Source organism: Lissotriton vulgaris, chromosome 1_1 (genome assembly GCF_964263255.1).
Source record: "Lissotriton vulgaris chromosome 1_1, aLisVul1.2, whole genome shotgun sequence".
NCBI classification, from domain to species: domain Eukaryota; kingdom Metazoa; phylum Chordata; class Amphibia; order Caudata; family Salamandridae; genus Lissotriton; species Lissotriton vulgaris.
Window position 1 is genome coordinate 1,356,533,811 of NC_141685.1, and position 17,622 is coordinate 1,356,551,432.

Genomic DNA, 17,622 nt, shown 5'->3' on the forward strand with positions numbered 1-17,622 from the left:
AGTCTCGTCAATTTCTCAAATCCTCAAAATAGTTCCAGACAATAACTCCTGCTATTATCTCATCAATATGTATAATAACTCTTCACCCAGCGACTGTGTAAAATCTCTGTCGGAAATTACTTTGTATTTACAGGACCAAAAAGCTATGAATCAAGAGTTAAATTGTTATATTGTGTGGGGTGGGGATTTCAATGTGTATTTGTGTAACAATCATAGCAAAGGTATTTGTGGGCTTTCAGACGAGCATGATGTCCCCCTGGCCCACTTCACCCACAGTACAGTGGGTCATGCACTAAACACCTGTATTTTTGCACTAGAACTTGAATTCGCGAACATTTTAGTGTGTCCTGCTGTAGAGTTCAAGACGACTTTTCATGGTAGAGGTGCTACCACAATCATCGATTTTATTTTATGCTCCCAATCCCTAAACAACCGACTGAAGCAATTTACAACTGGCACCGACCCCTCAAGCGACCACTACTCAAATAGCATAACCATAGTATTAAATTCTCCATCCTCAGCCTGCCCAAAAACAAGCCTCTTAGCGCAGCACTCCCTGGAGATGAATAAAATTAATGGTTATACTGTTAAGTGGACGATGATCAACTCCACAGAGATCACTAGTAAGATCATCCAAAAAACCCTTCCTCTAATCCACCACTGTCTGGAGACGTCATCTTCCCCCCAGCTGATCCTCTCCAGCTTTGTCAAGATATTAGAAGTCATCAGACAAGAGCTTACCCGTCCCCATAGGACTCACGACAATGATAAGGACTCTAGAGGGTGGTTTGACTCCCGTTGCCGTAAAGCGCAGCGTGCACTGAAAAATGCTCTACACAATCAGACCAGGGACCAGCCCCAAATCGCCTCCTTAAGGAAAAACTATAAGATGGCACAGCAATCCCGTAAACGGGAAATAAAAAATAATCTCTGGGCCCAACTACATCAGAGCACTCTAACCAAGGACTCCACCATGTTTTGGAGAACAGTTAAGGCCCCTTTCCTAGCTGATGAAACCGCGATACAGCATCTAGATGTGGCAGTACCCGCTGATAAATGGGTAGCACACTACTCGCAGATTTTCGGGGACAACCCCTTGACAACCGAGACTCCCAGACCAGATGCGGAAGCTCCCACTAGCAATAACATCTTCCCTATTGACCTCCACTTTGATCTAGAGGAGGTAATCACAGCACTGACTGCCTCAAAGACCGGTAAGGCGCCCGGTCCAGACGGGGTCCCCTTAGACATATTTGTGAGCAATATAGATCTTTGGTCTCCAATTGTCACACAGGTCATGTCTGCAGTTACCCAGATCGGCCTTATTGATTCTTGGTCTGCCTCTGTGCTCCTGCCCATTTTCAAAAAGGGAGATCGGGACAACCCAGCCTGCTACAGGCCCATCTCCCTTTTGGATTCCCTAGGCAAGGTTGCCGGCAGACTAATCCTGGAGCGATTAAGGGACTGGGCCACAGAGAATAAGATCTTAACTGACTTACAGTTTGGGTTCCAGGAGGGCCTGGGCACTGTGGAACAGGCCTTAAACCTGACTTTACTCATAGGCAAATACGCTGGGGCCAAAGGCGGTAAACTTCATTTAGTCTATGTGGACTTGAGTTCCGCATTTGATTGCGTAATTCATTCCAAGCTATGGGCGATCCTGAAAAATCTGGGCATAGATCTTGCACTGCTGAATTTTCTCCGAGAGCTATACTCGGACGCAAAAGCTTGTGTGAGATACGGTATCAAAGGGGAGCTTACTGAATCCTTTAACATCGAAAAAGGCGTAAGGCAGGGATGCGTCCTTGCTCCATTCCTATTTAACATCTACACTAATGGACTGGAGCAAGCGATGCTAGCTGATAGCAAAGATCTCCCCTGCATAAGCTCCCGCCCTATCCCTGCATTACTGTATGCAGACGATTCAGTCATCCTAGCAAGGACACCCAATCAACTTCAGATCCAACTAGAAAAATACTGCGAATTTATGTCTTCTCTTGGTCTCAAAGTCAATAAGTCCAAGACTTTCGTTATGAATATCGGGAAGAGAGCCCAAAAATGTAAATCTCTCTTTATTGAGAAGACCAGATTAGAAACTGCCACTACCTACCCCTATCTAGGTATCCTTATTGATAACCACCTGTCCTGGAAATCTGCCATATCCAGCAAAAAATTGCAGTTTCAACGCACAACATCTGCACTGACTTCGTTCTCTAGGAAACTGGGTAAGCCCGCTCCTAATGTGCTTTTGAAGATCTACCAAGCTAAATGCATGAGTGTGGCTACATATGGCGCCGGAGTCTGGGGCTATGTGTCCGCAGACGAGCTACAAATTATAGAAAACTACTTTCTGAAATACATATTAGCCCTCCCCCGTAGTGCTCCTACTTACGGCACCCATGTGGAACTCGGTTGGGAGTATCTGACTGACATCATTAGATACCAGCCGATTCTACTATGGCATCGTATATGGACTCAGGAGCAATGTCATCTAACTAGGTCACTAATATCTGACTGTCTCACTTTGTCCCATTGGAAAAAGATTCCTTGGCTGTTATATGTTTCAAAATTTTTGACAGATTTGAACCACCCTGCATATTTCACTGACCCTGAATCTCTATTGGGCATATCCAGAAAATCTTTGAAAAAGCTATGTGCTGACCACTTAAGCGATCTTCGTTTGTGTTCTGAACTTGTCAAAAAGTCAAATGTTCATTTAACGATGGTCCAATCTTCTTATGGCATTCAACCTTATTTGTCATTTTTTCTGTCAAATTATGAGAGGTATGTTTTAACCAGATTTCGGTTTGATGTATTTTATCGCCTTGTCTCACTGCCTGTGCCCTTAGACTGGTCACGGGAACTAACAAACTGTCCCTGTGACGGTCTTACTCGCCAGTCAACTCTGCATGTAACCTTTTTCTGCGGTTTCTATAAATCCCCGCGGAAACGATGGCTGGTTCCATTGCTCCGACACTTAGGACTGAGAAGATGCAGACCGGCCCTTTTGGCACTTCAATACTTAGACACCCCGTACGTTGCCAAAACCGTAGCCTGCTTTCTCAAAGCCTGCTTGAAAACTCATTCCCAACTATTGGCAACTGTTTCCTAAGATTTTACTGACTACTGTGCTATTATTCTTGTATATAGAGTGTTAGTGTTTACTTGTAAAATGCCTGCCTTCCTTAGCAGCCAATGAGCAAACCGAATTTTTACTGACTACTGTGTTATTATTCTTGTATTTAGAGTGTTAGTGTTTACATGTAAAATGCCTGCCTTCCTTAGCAGTCAATGAGCAAATTGAATTTTTATAATGCTGTAATGTTTTAAATGTACTTTTTATGATTGTAAATTCAATCGAAATAAAGTTATCTTTTGACTTTGACTATTAGCACATCAAAAACATGCTCCCAAACTCTAAAAACCTGATGATTGACCAATCTCTTAATGTCAAAAACTGGATTGCAGGTCACACCCTAGATGTTAGAATCAAGAGGGAGTAACAAAACTCTCAAACCAATGCCTAATTTGCACAAAAAATAAATAAGTGCAGTAGGAGCCGGCTGCCAAAAGCCGGTGTAGCTGAATACCAAAGCGGACTTTTCTCAATTCCATTTTTTACCTCTTTCTTCCACCTTCCTACACTTTATCTCTTTTTCTCATTCTTGCAAACTCTTTTACATCCTTGGTTTCTTCCTATGTTAAAGTTTTCCTATGCTTATCTTCATGCCTCTTTCTTCCTTCATAAATGCGTGGTAATGGCATGCGTTGTAAAAAGATACACAGGTTAAAAACGTGCGTGCTAAAAAATGCATGGTAAAAGCACAACTGACAAAAACCTCGATATAAAGGCTGGTTCCCAAAATCCACAAACTAGAAAGGGACCCCCCTTCTTTGGTAGTTGAACTTGCACGCACTAATGCAAGCCAGTAGGCTTCCTCCACCTGAGAGCCACAATGCAATGTACCTGCTGACTGCTTCTTTTATTCTACTATTCTACTGAATAAAAATGGCAGCCAACCCAATGCGCCTCTATTGAAGGAGGTGCTCGAAAAAACAGTTTTCCAACTCTCACTGAAAAAAATATTTTGAGGCAAACACACACTTTCAAGCCCACCACTGCTCCCCTTCTTCTGACACCCATTGCACACTTCACGAGTAGGGAAGGGAATGATAGGATAGGGACGAGATGTTTGCAACCGCGATTGAAAATGGCCATGGCTGTCAGCACCCTCTTGAAAGAGAATATTTAAGGGGTTTCTCCATAATGATTAACACCTTTCAAACCAACCTACGTAATATTGTCAAATAGTGCCCATCCATTTCCTCCCGCCTGTCACCTCATCCAGGTTCTCCCCATACTTCTAGGAAATAAGGGGCACGGTTGCATGAACGGGTAACCATGGATACCGTGCTTTGATTATGTTTGCCAACGAGAGAGATCCTTTTCTCGAGTGGTACATCAACAAAGTCAGAAAACAGAAGGAAATAATGTCGAAAGGCTTATCCCAGGCTGCGGAGAGTCACTGACGCGCGCGGGCATGAAATGCAGCAGATATCTCCTGCCAAGAAACTGATTCCACCAATTAAAAGTGGCTTTTTTTATTTTTCTCCTCCACAGCTGGATAAAGAAGGATAATCAAGAGCCCTGGAATAACCTTGGTCCGAACCCCTAGGTCAATGGTAAGACACAGAGCTACGTTGGTGGGCAGTGTGGCTGGAAGAGGAACCATTAGCTGTAGTTTTTTCAGCAATAATCATGTCCCACTCAGCTATTACATTAGTGCCCATACTTCATAAAACACATTTTCATCCCAGTAATTTCACCCCATCATTCATTCGCCAGTTAATTTCCCAGCAACCATTACCAAACGAGGTGGAGCTAGTAAAGCGGGTGTAATCAGTGTGCCGGTAATCATGTCCCTTCAGCCTGCTAATGTTTATTTGACTGGTGAGTTGGTATTGTACATAGTACTAACAAGGCTCCTTACAGCAGCTTCAGGGTACTTTGAGGAACTGAACACAAAGATACAAAATCAGGATCCAGACTGTTGCAGCAAACAGTGAGAAACAGGGGCGTGGCTTAGTCATTGAGATTTGAGGGTGGAAGACACATTTTTAGTGCTTTAAATGGGCAGATACTGTCTGGTACTGAGTACCTGCACTTCTTTTATTTGTAAGGGAGTACCTGCACTTCTCAGCACTGCTGCAATCGTTTAATGGGAGAGTACCGCACTTCTCAGGAACGAACAGGTACTCTAATTAGTGAGAACCTACACTTCTATATATATATATATATATATATATATATATATATATATATATATATATATATCCATTTAAAGCAGTGCACATTTCCCAACTAAAAAAACAGTGGGCCACAGGGTGAATGGGTGAGATTGCCAATGTTTGATATGAACTGTTTCAATGAGGACGTGGGTCAGGACTAATTTACATTGGGGAGACCACTAGTGTTGATTTAGAGTTTGGCAGAGAGGTACTCTTTTGCAACCATGACAAAGTACCTTGTCTGCCAAACTCAAGATCCGCCCATCCAGTTTTGAGTAGGACAGATGGCAGGTTTTATGGCGACGGAGTAAAATGTACTGCATTGATGTAAAACTGAAAAATATTTCAGGGGGGGCTAATTCTTCCAACCATAGACAGAGTGACTGAAAGAAGGGGTGAAACACAACAAACGCCTAATTTACAAGTAAATGGTCTTTTAAAGATCTGTTAAGTACTCGGGTGCGGCTGCAATTTGATGCTCGCCAGCCCGCAAAGCTGTGTCATCCCGGGCTGACACAAACGATGGGGGGGGCTTAAGCCCCGTGAGCCCAATGGGTGTTGCACGCCTGCCCTCAATGGCTACATTGAAAAAGTGGTAGGCGCTTTAGATAAAGAAATTCTTTCAATAGCCCTGTCGCAATCTGATCCAGAAGCACATGCCATGGGTAAGGAATGTGTGGACAGAACTCATCCCAACAAACAAGCCTCCTCTCTCCCTGCTCAAACTGACATGTATGCCCGCTACTACCAATAAAACAGAAAAGAGGACCCACACCTTCGAAGACCACGAACTCTATTAACCCTCCTGTAGGTTCTTCCTTACCAATCGCCCGTTTTAATTGCAAAGAGACTACTGCGGTACTGTTCAAGCAATTTGATTGTTGACCTTATTGAGTCCAAGATGCTAGAGCTGTATGAGCGTCTGGGGCACATTAAGGGCCAAATTAACTAATCAGGACATTAGACTGGATCATAGTGGGGCTGAAATGTAAATGTAAATGTATTGGCATTTATATAGCGCACTACTTACCCGGAGGGTCCCAAGGCGCTTCGACCGCTGCGAAACCCTTCCTGGCTTCCCTGAGAGATGGTCCCTTAATGGGTATCTCCAGGGTGAGACCAGGCATCCCCGGCGGTCTGGTGGGGCCGTTAGTGAAGATGAGGCAAGCTAATGCCCAGAGTTGCCGAGTGTGATCGCTGATCAGAGTGGGCACCGAGGCGAGAGAATTATCGAGTCCGCTGACCCTGGTCCAGAAACCTGCCGCGCCGGGAATCGAACCCTGGTCCCGGGCCGTCCTCTGCTCTCGGGTCTGCCGCCTCTAACCAGTGAGCCACACTACTTCACTGAAAGGGCCAATACCCCGGAGCAGAGACCCCCTAGCTCTCTGCTCAGGGTCAACTGCAAACGATTGAGGGGATGGGGCAGACTGCCACTTGCTCGTCAAGCAAGGATCTTGTCCCTGGTCCAGCTGTTTTATCTCCCCAAGCCTCAGGGAGACTGTATTAACTGACACAATAGTGAGGGGCCCCGCCCAACAGAAAGTCCTCTGCATCTTGCTAAGCCATTATGGTCAACTCCAGGATGTACTTCTAGATATAACCTTCCTCCGGCCTCGTGCCTCTATGTAGTTATGCTGGCTGATGTTTAAATGTTGCCCTCTAAAGTTAGGGAGTCCACTCTGGATCTTATTAATAAATCAGTACACTGTATTAAGGGGAATTCCAGGCCTGAGTGTTCCTTATTCTCTGAAGTACTTATGGCCAGTAGGCTGGGATGGATTGGTTAAATGCCTAAGGAATTTGAGGGGGATTGTGTCATTGTCTCTTTTAGAAATCCTATGGTGGCTAGACATTCAATTGGCACCTTTCAGCAAAGTAACTCCTTTAGCGTCAAGATTAAGATCTTGCCTCTTGGATTCTTTTATAGAGATCTGGCAAGAATTCCTCATCCTATCATCTCTCAAACACGTTTATTTATTGTACCTCTCTGTAACTCTTTTGCTCCCCAAGGTAATCTTTCTGTAAATGATTGACTCAGCCCCGGCAATGTGATAAATCCTTCTTCTATAAAGGAGCTTAGCTGGGGTTTTGGCCACTCAGCAGTTCATTCTAGTGCATCACTTACTTTGGAATCCACTACTATCCCAAAGTGTAAGACCACCTAAAGAGTTGACTCTAATCACCCACGTGGATCTGGCCCATGATGTGAACATTTTGTCCTGGAACATTGCGGGCCCCGTACAGCAAAATAGATTGTGAACAATGGGTGCATTAGATACTTAAGTATGACATCATTTGTTTTCAGGAGACTTGGGCGACCGCGTTTGTTAACATGGATAGTTATTACTCTCATTCAGTCCCTGCAGTCCGTTCTTCTGTGGGTTGAATTCCTGGTTCAAAGTCACCTTGGACTGTAGTGTCACCCTGATCCCTATCGTGGCCTAATGGTATGAGTATTGTTTTTATCCATTTTTATAGCGGTTATTTTGATTTAGATCATACTGCCAACCTTCATGAGCTGTCAGATTTTATTTCTAGCCTCAATGCATTGTTGACCTATTTGCACAATGGTATTCACATCATAATAGGTGGTGATTTGAATGTTAAATTAGGGCCAACTCAGATGGAGAATGCGCAAACTATGCTTGATTGTCTTAGCATTGGGAACAAAATGATACATCAGGAAAAGAGAGTTTAGGCTCTTTTTCAAATTATCAAAATGCTTAATCTTCAAAATGCCAGTGTTCCTCAGTAATAGACTAGTGTGGCTCAATGGTTAGAGCGGCAGACCCTGATGCAGAGGTCTAGCCTGGGACCAGGGTTCAATTCCCCGCCTCGGTGGGTCTTGGGCTCAAAATTCCATGGACCTGATAATTCTCACCTTGGTGCCTATTCTAATCATGGAGTCCCACTCTGCAACCCTGGGCAATAGCTTGCTTAATCTCCACAACGGCCCCCACAACGCTAAGGATGCCTGGCCTTCATCCTGGGGGTGCCCAGGAGTGGACGCCTCACAGGGAAAGCCAGGACGGGTTCCACAGCGGTATTCATACAAGCGCCTTGAGACCCTTGCGGGTGAGTAGTGCGCTATACAAGTATCAATTTTTTTACAATTTACTTTGTTAGCCAGGATTTGTGTCACTGGGTGTCTAGGGCCACAACTGAAGCAAGCCCACATAGTGACCAAAACCCATGAGTCTTGGCTTAAAAATCTCAAGGGGGAGGGGGATACAGGCTATGATCTTGGCTGCCCAGTCCATTGAAGTTAAATCCCAGGGACTGCGGTGGGCCTGGAGACATGCTGATGTGAACATCCTCACAAAAAGATAGGCTTTGACTACCTCTCTGCGGTACCTGCCTGTCTCAGCCCATCTGAGAGGCATTGGTATGTGTCCATCCATTTTGTTGAATTGGGATTAGTGGCCAGTCGTCTGCTGATGAAACCTAGCATACCAGGTCCAGATGAGCACAAATGGTTTGAATCGTGCAGAAAGGCCTCAATGTGACTCCAATTCAATTAAATTCATGGCATTTGTAAAGCGCACAGCTACCTCCGAGGAGGTGTCCCAGTGCTATCGGACAGCACATTAGCGATAGACAAACGATGACAATTATATAGCCGTAGGAGGGATTGAACAGGAAAGGTTTGAGATAGCTTCTAAAAATGGAGTTCGAAGGGCTACAGTGTAGACTGAACAGCAGGTAAGTAAAGGCCAGCTAAGTAAAGGAACAACTGCCTCATCTTGTTATACATATGCGAGGAACATACAAAAGCTTCAGATTGTTGGACCTCAGGGCTCTGGACTCGGAGTAAGGCCTAAGTCTCCTCTTCAGATATAGAGGGCCCTTATGGGTGTAGTCACTAAAAACTAAAATGGGAGCCTTAAATTGAATTCTCTTAGTCAAGGGAAGCCAGTAAAGATGCTGTAAATGAGGAGAAATAGATGAACGAGAAGGAATCTTCAGAATGAGTCGAGCGACAGAATTCTGAATGTATTGAAGCCGCTGAATAAGGACACTTGGGAGACCTAATTAGAGACAATTGGAATATCCCAATTTTACCGTAACCAAAGCGTGGACAACAATTTTTTAGGAGTCCACCGGAATGAGGTAGAGCATTCTTTAAGAGTTCTGATGGTGGCAAAACAGGAGGCTGAGAAAGATCTGATTTGAGGTTCAAAAGTAAGATGGGAATCAAATTTTACCCCCAGGTTTCTGCCCATCAAAGTGGGGGTCGGGCAGCACCTAATTCAGGTGGTCACCACAGACTAGCATCAGTTTTGTCTGAGTTTAGTTTTAGGTAGCTTTCCTCCATCCAAGCCACCCCATCTTTCTCACAATGCACATAAGAGCTTAGAAATGAGGGCGTGTGATCATGTAAAAGTAAAAAGAGCTGGATGTTGTCCTCATACAAGACCACCTGCACCCTCCATGTTTCCACCAGTTTAGCAAGAGACCCCAGATAGATATTAAAAAGGTAGGTCTAAGTGGTGGGGGATGCCACATACCACAATTTTGGAAGAAGAGGTGAAAGGAGGCAGGAAGACTGCTTGGGAACGATCAGACAGAAATGATTCCAACCAATGCTGAGCTTTGCCTTTGACACCATTTCTTTCAATTCTATCAAGTAAGATGACATGAGAGATGGTGTCAAAAACAGAAGTCAGATCCAGCAACTTAAGCAACACAGGAGCGTCTCTGATCGAGTTTTATGCTTGATAAATTCCGCTACCTCAAGCAGAGTGGACTTGGTGCTTTATCCCTAGCGAAAACCAGGTTATGAATCATGCAAAAGAGAATAAGATTCTAAATAATGTAACAACTGTTTATTGATCCTTTTCTCTAAATTATTTGCTATCAAGGGGAGAAGAGAAATGGAACTAAAATTGCTAAGAACATTAGGATCCGCTGACGGCTTCTTTAACAGCGGGAGCAACAGTGCATGTTTCCAACCAAGTGGAACCTCACCCAATTCCAGTGAGTCCTTCATCAGCATGTTAATAGTAGGACTAGCCATGTCGCCCACTAGCTTCAAGAAGGCAGGAGGATAGGGATCTAATGGAGATTCCGATTTACAACTCACTAATTCAAACGCATAGTAAGCTAAGGAAATGGGGTCAAACCTCGTAAGAAGGGGGCCAGAAGAAGGAGAGTCCAGAGTGACCACATCAGATGAAGTTGAAGCAGAAAATTGGTTAAAAAGGTTCTGAACCTTCTCATAGAAAAAGTTTGAGAGGTCTTGACAAAGATCTTCAAGGGAGTAGGAGTGATTTCTGTGGCCGAAGGAGACAGACAAAAAAAAAAAATTCTCAGGACTTATTAGCTGCTTTACAGATGGAAGCAGCCATATAGGTTTTCTGCGCTTTCTAGATAGAGGAGTGGTAGCATTTCAGCGTGGATAGATAAATTGCTTTATCCTCATTATTATAGATCCTCCTCCAGCACCTTTCAAGTCTTATACAACATGATTTTTCTGCTTTAAGAGCCTCTGAGATCCAAGATGCGGAAGAAGATAATCTGCTAGATGAGTTAGTTCTGAAGGGAGCGATAGTGTCTAATGCAGAGATCACCCAGTTATTAAAACAGGCAACATCAGATTCCAAAACTCCATTTCTAATAAAGGATCTAGACCGTAGGGCCTGCCCCAAAGATGCTTCTGTTATCTTGGCCCACTGTCAGGAAGTTTTGAGTGTTGGTCCATGAGCCTACCTGAGGACTGGGGAGAGAATGTCAAAAGGGATCATAAAATGGTCAGACCAAGAGAGCTTAAAAGCCGGTCTGACCCTAATCAGTAGATGACAAAATAAGATCAAGCATATGACTTTCGAGTGCGAGGGTTTTGTGATCAAATGTTCCAAATTAAAACCTTCTACGGAAGACACAAATTGTTGTGCTGGTTTACTGTTGGAATCATCTATATGAAGATTGAAATTCCCTAATGCCATGAAATTCACGTGAAGGGGCGATAGTTGGCTAAGGGTGTCCACAAGCTAAAAGAGAAAGTCCTCAGATGCATCAGGAGGATGATAGATAAGGACACCAGACAGAGCAAACGTAGGAGTTAGAACAATGGTGAAAGCCATTTTAGAGAGAGAGCATGAATAGGGGGAGCGGTGTACAATAGCAAGCCCCCCACCATTTTTCCATGCACGATCCAGATGCTTAATGGAAAAATTGGGTGGGATGGCTAAGGCTATATCTGCCGCAGACCACTCCTTAAGCCATGTTTCAGTCAAAAACATAAGTTCCCAGGTATTATCCATAAGTAAATTAAATATTTCCAGCGCATGACTGGGTAAGGAGTGGCAATTAATGAGACAGGCAGAAAAGTATGGAAGAAAATTAGATGAAGGTCCAGTTTCAAGTCCCACACATATAGGTTAATCAGAATTAGAAGAACCCTCTAATGAAAATGAATAGCCAGTGTAACTAAAGACATCATGCTCTGCCGCCAACCCAAGTTCAAAAGTGTGACGATTACAAACAACCTTGTTCAAATTTAAAATCTCCGCTTTAAAAAAGGTTCGACTTCGGGCAGTACGGCTGGGCTTACCAGCAGCATAGCTGGTGCTGGTTGCAATCCAGACACAGACGGGCTTGCCTTTGGCGCACCTTTGATGGGCCAACAGCACGTCCGCTGTGCATCTGGTGAACAGTTTCCATTTTATAGCCTAAGAAGTGATTCGGAAACACTGGAGTGCACACCAACTAAAAATAGTACCTCACAGTGGAATCGCAGAAAAGCAAAAACTGAAGAGAGGGCTGGAACGGCTTGCCCACGCCCTCGACAAAATAGCTCCAACAATATTATTGTATTGGTAAAAAGCAAGTCCTCTCAACATGGCAAATTTTTACATTTAATAGTAAAGCACAGTTCTTAAAACAATCTCCCACTGATATTTTTTAAAACAGTTCACATGCAGAGCTAAACAAATGGCCTTAAAGAAAATACCCAGGGATACATCTAAAGTGCACTAATGTAGAGTGGAATACAGGCTTGCTCAAAGTTCAAGACATAAAGAACTGCAGAATGAACCCTGGGGTGAGCTTGTTCTGTCCTGTAGGTAAAAAGATACTTGAGATTTTTGGGCAGCCAGAATAAATATCAAATCTGTGGGGGTTAAGTTTAGCACCGTTACTACTACCATCAGCCAGAAGTCATAGGTCATTCATGTTAATGCAGTGTATTGGTCGATGAGTGCCACTCCGATTGGGGAAGATGAGGTGACATTTTCCCTGGCATTGGAATACAGCGTAGAGGATGTAAGGGAGGCAATTAACAAAACCTTGCCCAAGAAGGCCCCTGGTCCGAAACGGGTTGCCATGGATTTGTACAAATTTGTTCTGGATCTATGGGCTTCTCTGCTGTTCAATTGTTTCAACGCCCTCTGTAAAACAGGTCTCTCTTGTTCATGGCGTAGAGCTGTAATAGTCCTAGTATTTAAAAAGAGCAACCCCCAATTACCAGAGTGTTATCAAACGATATCTTTATTGGATTCAGCGGTTATGCTGGTGGGCAGTTTGGTGTTGGAAAGCGTCTTAGACTGGGCTAGGTAAGCTGATACTCTGTCGGAGGTGCAGTATGATTTCCATGAGGGGCTTGGCACGATGGAGCAATGCCTCAATTTGCACATTCTGATCAGTAAATACACCATCGCTAAGCAGTGCTCTATCTACATAGCCTTCATGGACCTAGCTTGTGCCTTCAACAGCGTGGTGAGGTCCAAAGTTTGGAAGACTGAGTAATTTGGGCGTTGACTGGGTCCTGTTTAAATTCTCAAGAGCTCTCCCTTATGACTTGTCTGCATAAGTGAGGTCTGGTCCCTCAGGAGAGAGGACAGACTGGTTCAAATCAGAGTGAGGAGCATGCCTGGGGTGCATTTTAGCCCCTCTGCGGTTCATGCTGTATATCAATGGCTTAGGTTCTGCCGGATCTGCTAAAACATCTCACACCTCTCCCATGTGCTGCAGAAAGGCCCCTGTCCTATTATATGAGGACAATGCTGTATTACTTTCAAGAACCCCAAATGGCTTAAACATCTTGTTCCAAGAATTTGTCAACTTCATGGGCTTTCTTGGGTTGGTTACAAAGCATTCCAAACCTTTCATAATGACATGAATTCTTAGGCAAACCAAGATAGGCGGTGTTAAGCTACAAGGTAAACAACAAAAATAGTGGAGCACTCGTGCACAAAGCATATATGTAGAGATAATGACACCCAATGTATTTCCATCGGTAAGCTTACAATGGTGTTTGTTTATTTTAGTGCATGATCATAATAAAACAAGTAGTCCAAACGTGTATAGTGTGATGAACGTTTCTGTTTACGTCTTCTTAGTTCAATCAATTAATTAGTAAAAATCTCCCGAAAAATGTTTGTTTCTTCTGAATTACATTCATACAATCAGTTAGATGTTACAGTCAATGATAGTTGATATAGCCAACAAGCATTTCGACTTTTTCAAGGCTTTATTTAGGTATAAATTCCAAATATTAGACCACAAAATGGTATAGCATGGTTTAAATTTAACCCATGCTTTTAATCGAGCTTTCCTGGTCTCCACAGCGGAATACTAAATTACTGTGGTGTATCTGGATGGTGACTGTATGTTTTTTGGGGGGGTTTCATCCTTGATTGCAAAGAATTAGGTACATGGCTTCAGTTGCTTTTTACTCAGGTCCTTTCTTTGAATGATACAATTTTGGCTCCGTAGTTACTTGGAGCCGCATCTCTGTTTCTTTCTATGTACTCTCGTGCATACACTATGCTACAAAGACATTATAAGTGTGATTTAAATAGCGCCATACTGGGGCCATTTGTTTCAAAATACGTTATGGCCCTGTATTTACTTGGGTCCATTAATCTTGTTTCTTCAGATTCTCAAGCATACGCTTTGCAGTGTTGTTTGACAGGCATGTTATTAATTCCAGAGGCTCACAATTTTGGGAGGGTTTTATGGGGATTTTATACAAGTCCAATAGCTTGCAATTCTTTTTAGGCTTGTTCTATTTCATGTTTGCTTTAAACAGCAGGCAGGCAAATTCAATGTTTGCATTGATTGTAGGGATTCCAAGTAACACTATTGGACCCAGATTCAAACCCATATTTTGCGTTCCAATATTTGTAGTTTATACCCAAGTTAAGCCTTGAGAAAGTCCACAAGGTGGACAAAACACGTGTCAGCTATATCATCTGTAACCAACTTTCATTGGATATCATCTGTAACCAATCACCACTGGAACATCTGACTGATTGAATGATTATAATTCAGAAGAATCAAACATTTTTGGGGAAATTTCTATTTATTAATTGATTAAACTAAGAAGAAGTAAATGGAAACGTTCATCAAGCTATAAAAGTTTGGACTCTTTGTTTTGTTATGATCATGCACAAAAATAGACAAACACCATTGTCAGATTATAGATGAAAATAAGTTGGGTCTCATTGTTTCCGAAATACATGCTTTGTGCACAACAAGTGCTCCACTTGTACACCATAAATTTGACAGGAGGAGTAAAGGTAGGGTGGCAGACAAAGTCCTCCACCAACCTGATCTCTTAACTCCATCTGCCAAACCCTAAATCACGCCCTCTGTGAGTGGCACTGCGGGTGAAAAACTATGGTTTGGTACGCTACATCAAGAGATTGACTGTGGTCAGACAGTTTACTAGCATTAGCCTCATCACCTTTGTTGTGCTTGATTGCAAGTAGTATGTCTGAAAACCTGACACTGGCACCCGATTCCAAGCCAAGTACTGCCAATGTTTGGGAATTCTAATAGAGTAGTAAATTTGCATCCACATACCAGACAACTTGCAATATAACTTCCCCATGTGAGGAGTGGGTCTGGTGCTGAGAGCTATGTTGAGAGCTATCTAAGAGACACACTGCCCCTCACCAAGCCCCTGCCCCCTCCCAAAAAAAAGAAAGAAAGGGTCATCGAGGCTGTCACCAATGTCCTGGACAGTTTTCACAGTTCTTAGTGGACTCCGGCTGCCTACAGCTACCGAAACGAGATGGAAATCCAATGTTTACAGTGTTTTTTAGCTCATTTTCCATGCCACCGTGTGATTTCGGCTCCTCACCGGGTAACCATGTGAAGGGAGCTGAAATTGTGTGACACACGGTGACACCGTGTGAGTTGGCAGGTATGCATCCATTCAAAGAGTACTTCTATGGGTGAAAATGTGCTACTTTTCTGGTAAACCAGCCACTATTCATATATTTATGTTGATTATCCAAATATCAAAAAGTTAAAACCTCTTTCTGACGCGTGTTTAATCCTTTTCTGTGTGCCCACCACAAAGCCACCTCAAGAGACTGCGTGAAGTACAAAATGCTGCAAGCTGATTGTTGTACTAAACTCATAGGAAAAGCACACATTAAAGCAGCGCAGAGATCACTGCACTGACTGCTGTGGCTGTCAAAGATAAGGACAGGACTTGTGTATGACTTCTACACAAAGCGCTAAATGCTATCCCTCCCGAAGACGCATCCGGCATTGCTATTACACACTATGCAGTTATGACTCTACATACTTCTACTGAAAGTGTTCTTTTTGTGCCCCTGGTAAAGTGCAAAACAGGGGGAGGAAAGGGTGTTTTTTGTTACGGAATCTCAGGACTGGAATCCTCTCTTGGGAAACTGAGAAGTGCGAGCAGGGGCGGCCTTAGGCATGTGCAAGCTGTGCACCTGCACAGGGCCACCAAACCCCAGGGGCCACCACACCAATATATATCCTTAATATATTTATCCTCTGAGGATGGATACATATTTGTGTGGCGGCCCCTGGCAGGGATTTGGCGGCCTCTGGCTCAGTTCCACTTCTAAACACCCTGACTCCCCCCCCCCCCCCCCCTCTTTACTGGCCTCCGCGCTCTGCCCCACCCGGACCCCCTCTTCCGGGGCCCCCTACCTACGCTCCCTGCCCAGGGCCACCATGACCCTAGAGAGGCCCCTGGTGCGAGAAACCATGTGCTCAAGACATCACTCAAAGCCTCCATTTTCCGCGGATGTCCAGGTACTACTATTCTTATGAGTCGCGGAATGACCAGCAGCAATGGATGCTTTGTTCGAAGGTGCACCTACATAAATTACTTCACCCCTTAACTCAGTTATTGCACTGGGAGTCCCTCCCGGCCTGTTAGTGTGCCAGTAGTTATGCCCAACGTAGGCAGCTATGATGGAACTAATTATGCCCATCAGATCGCAACAGTGCCACTGGTCATTCTCATTAGAAAGTAACTTTGCCAATAATCATGCTACCCAAGAGACATGATAATGCCAGCACTAATGGTCCATCAGTTTTGTACCAGTAAATGTGTCAAAGAGAAAAGAATATCATTAACTACACCCAAAAAGAGTGATCATGTCAGTATTCATTCCCACTGTGTTGCTAGTCGTGACCCACTGCGCTGGTAATCATGCCATATTACATTGGTAATCATGCCCCTTTGCACAGGTAATCAAGCCGCATTATTCTGGTAATCATGCCACGTTGAGCTGGTAATCAAGCCACGTTGCGCTGGTAATCAAACTCCTTTGCACAGGTAATCATGGCGCATTGCTCTGATAATCATGCCACATTGCGCTGGTAATCATGCCACATTGCGCTATTAATCATGCCACTTTGCACAGGTAATCATGGCACGTTGCTCCGGTAATCATGCCCCATTGCCTGGTAATCATGCCACATTGCGCTGGTAATCATGCCACGTTGTGCTGGTGATCATGCTACATTTTGCTAATAATCATGCTACCTTGTGCTGATAACCATCCCATTATAACCTATGGTACATGCAATTATGCCCCATTCGTTACTGGACCAATAATCTTCTATACAGCAGAGTGTTGTGCCATTAATTATCTCTTTTTAGTTCAAGCACTATGCAAACACAGAAATCAGGTTTAAATCCTAGCCTTGGCTCAGCATTCTGGGAATCTCAGGAAATCACCCCGGCTTAAAAATAAAAGATGTAACATAGTCTGTTATGAAGCACTCTTATGTCCTTGGTAAAGGTGTGTGCTATGTAAAATCACCCAAAATAAACTGCATTCTATATATCACCCATGCTCTAATCTCATTGTCCAAGAATTAAAAACAAATAGTTAAGCTTTGATGTCATAAAGAGTTACTCATTTGGAGGCTCAATTGCAGTGTGAAACTGGAAATTCTGGGTTTAATACTGGTTTTGCTGCTTGTCCAAATTGAATGATACTAGGTAAACACGTTATTTCACAGAGACACGTTTTAGTTCATTTTCACATATGAGAGCACCTTCCAATGCATGAGTTCAGGATTCACAATGTAAAAAAAAACCTTGCCTGAGTT

At 43.6% G+C, this 17,622-nt stretch overlaps 1 long non-coding RNA gene across 1 annotated transcript in view; it reads left to right on the forward strand.

Moving 5' to 3' along the window:
* Positions 1-17,622, forward strand: part of LOC147749161 (uncharacterized) — a 146,153-nt gene that overhangs the window by 106,244 nt on the left and 22,287 nt on the right. The window contains exon 3 of the long non-coding RNA XR_015299741.1: positions 4,622-4,683. This is a non-coding gene — a long non-coding RNA (uncharacterized LOC147749161). The remainder of the gene's footprint in view (positions 1-4,621; positions 4,684-17,622) is intronic.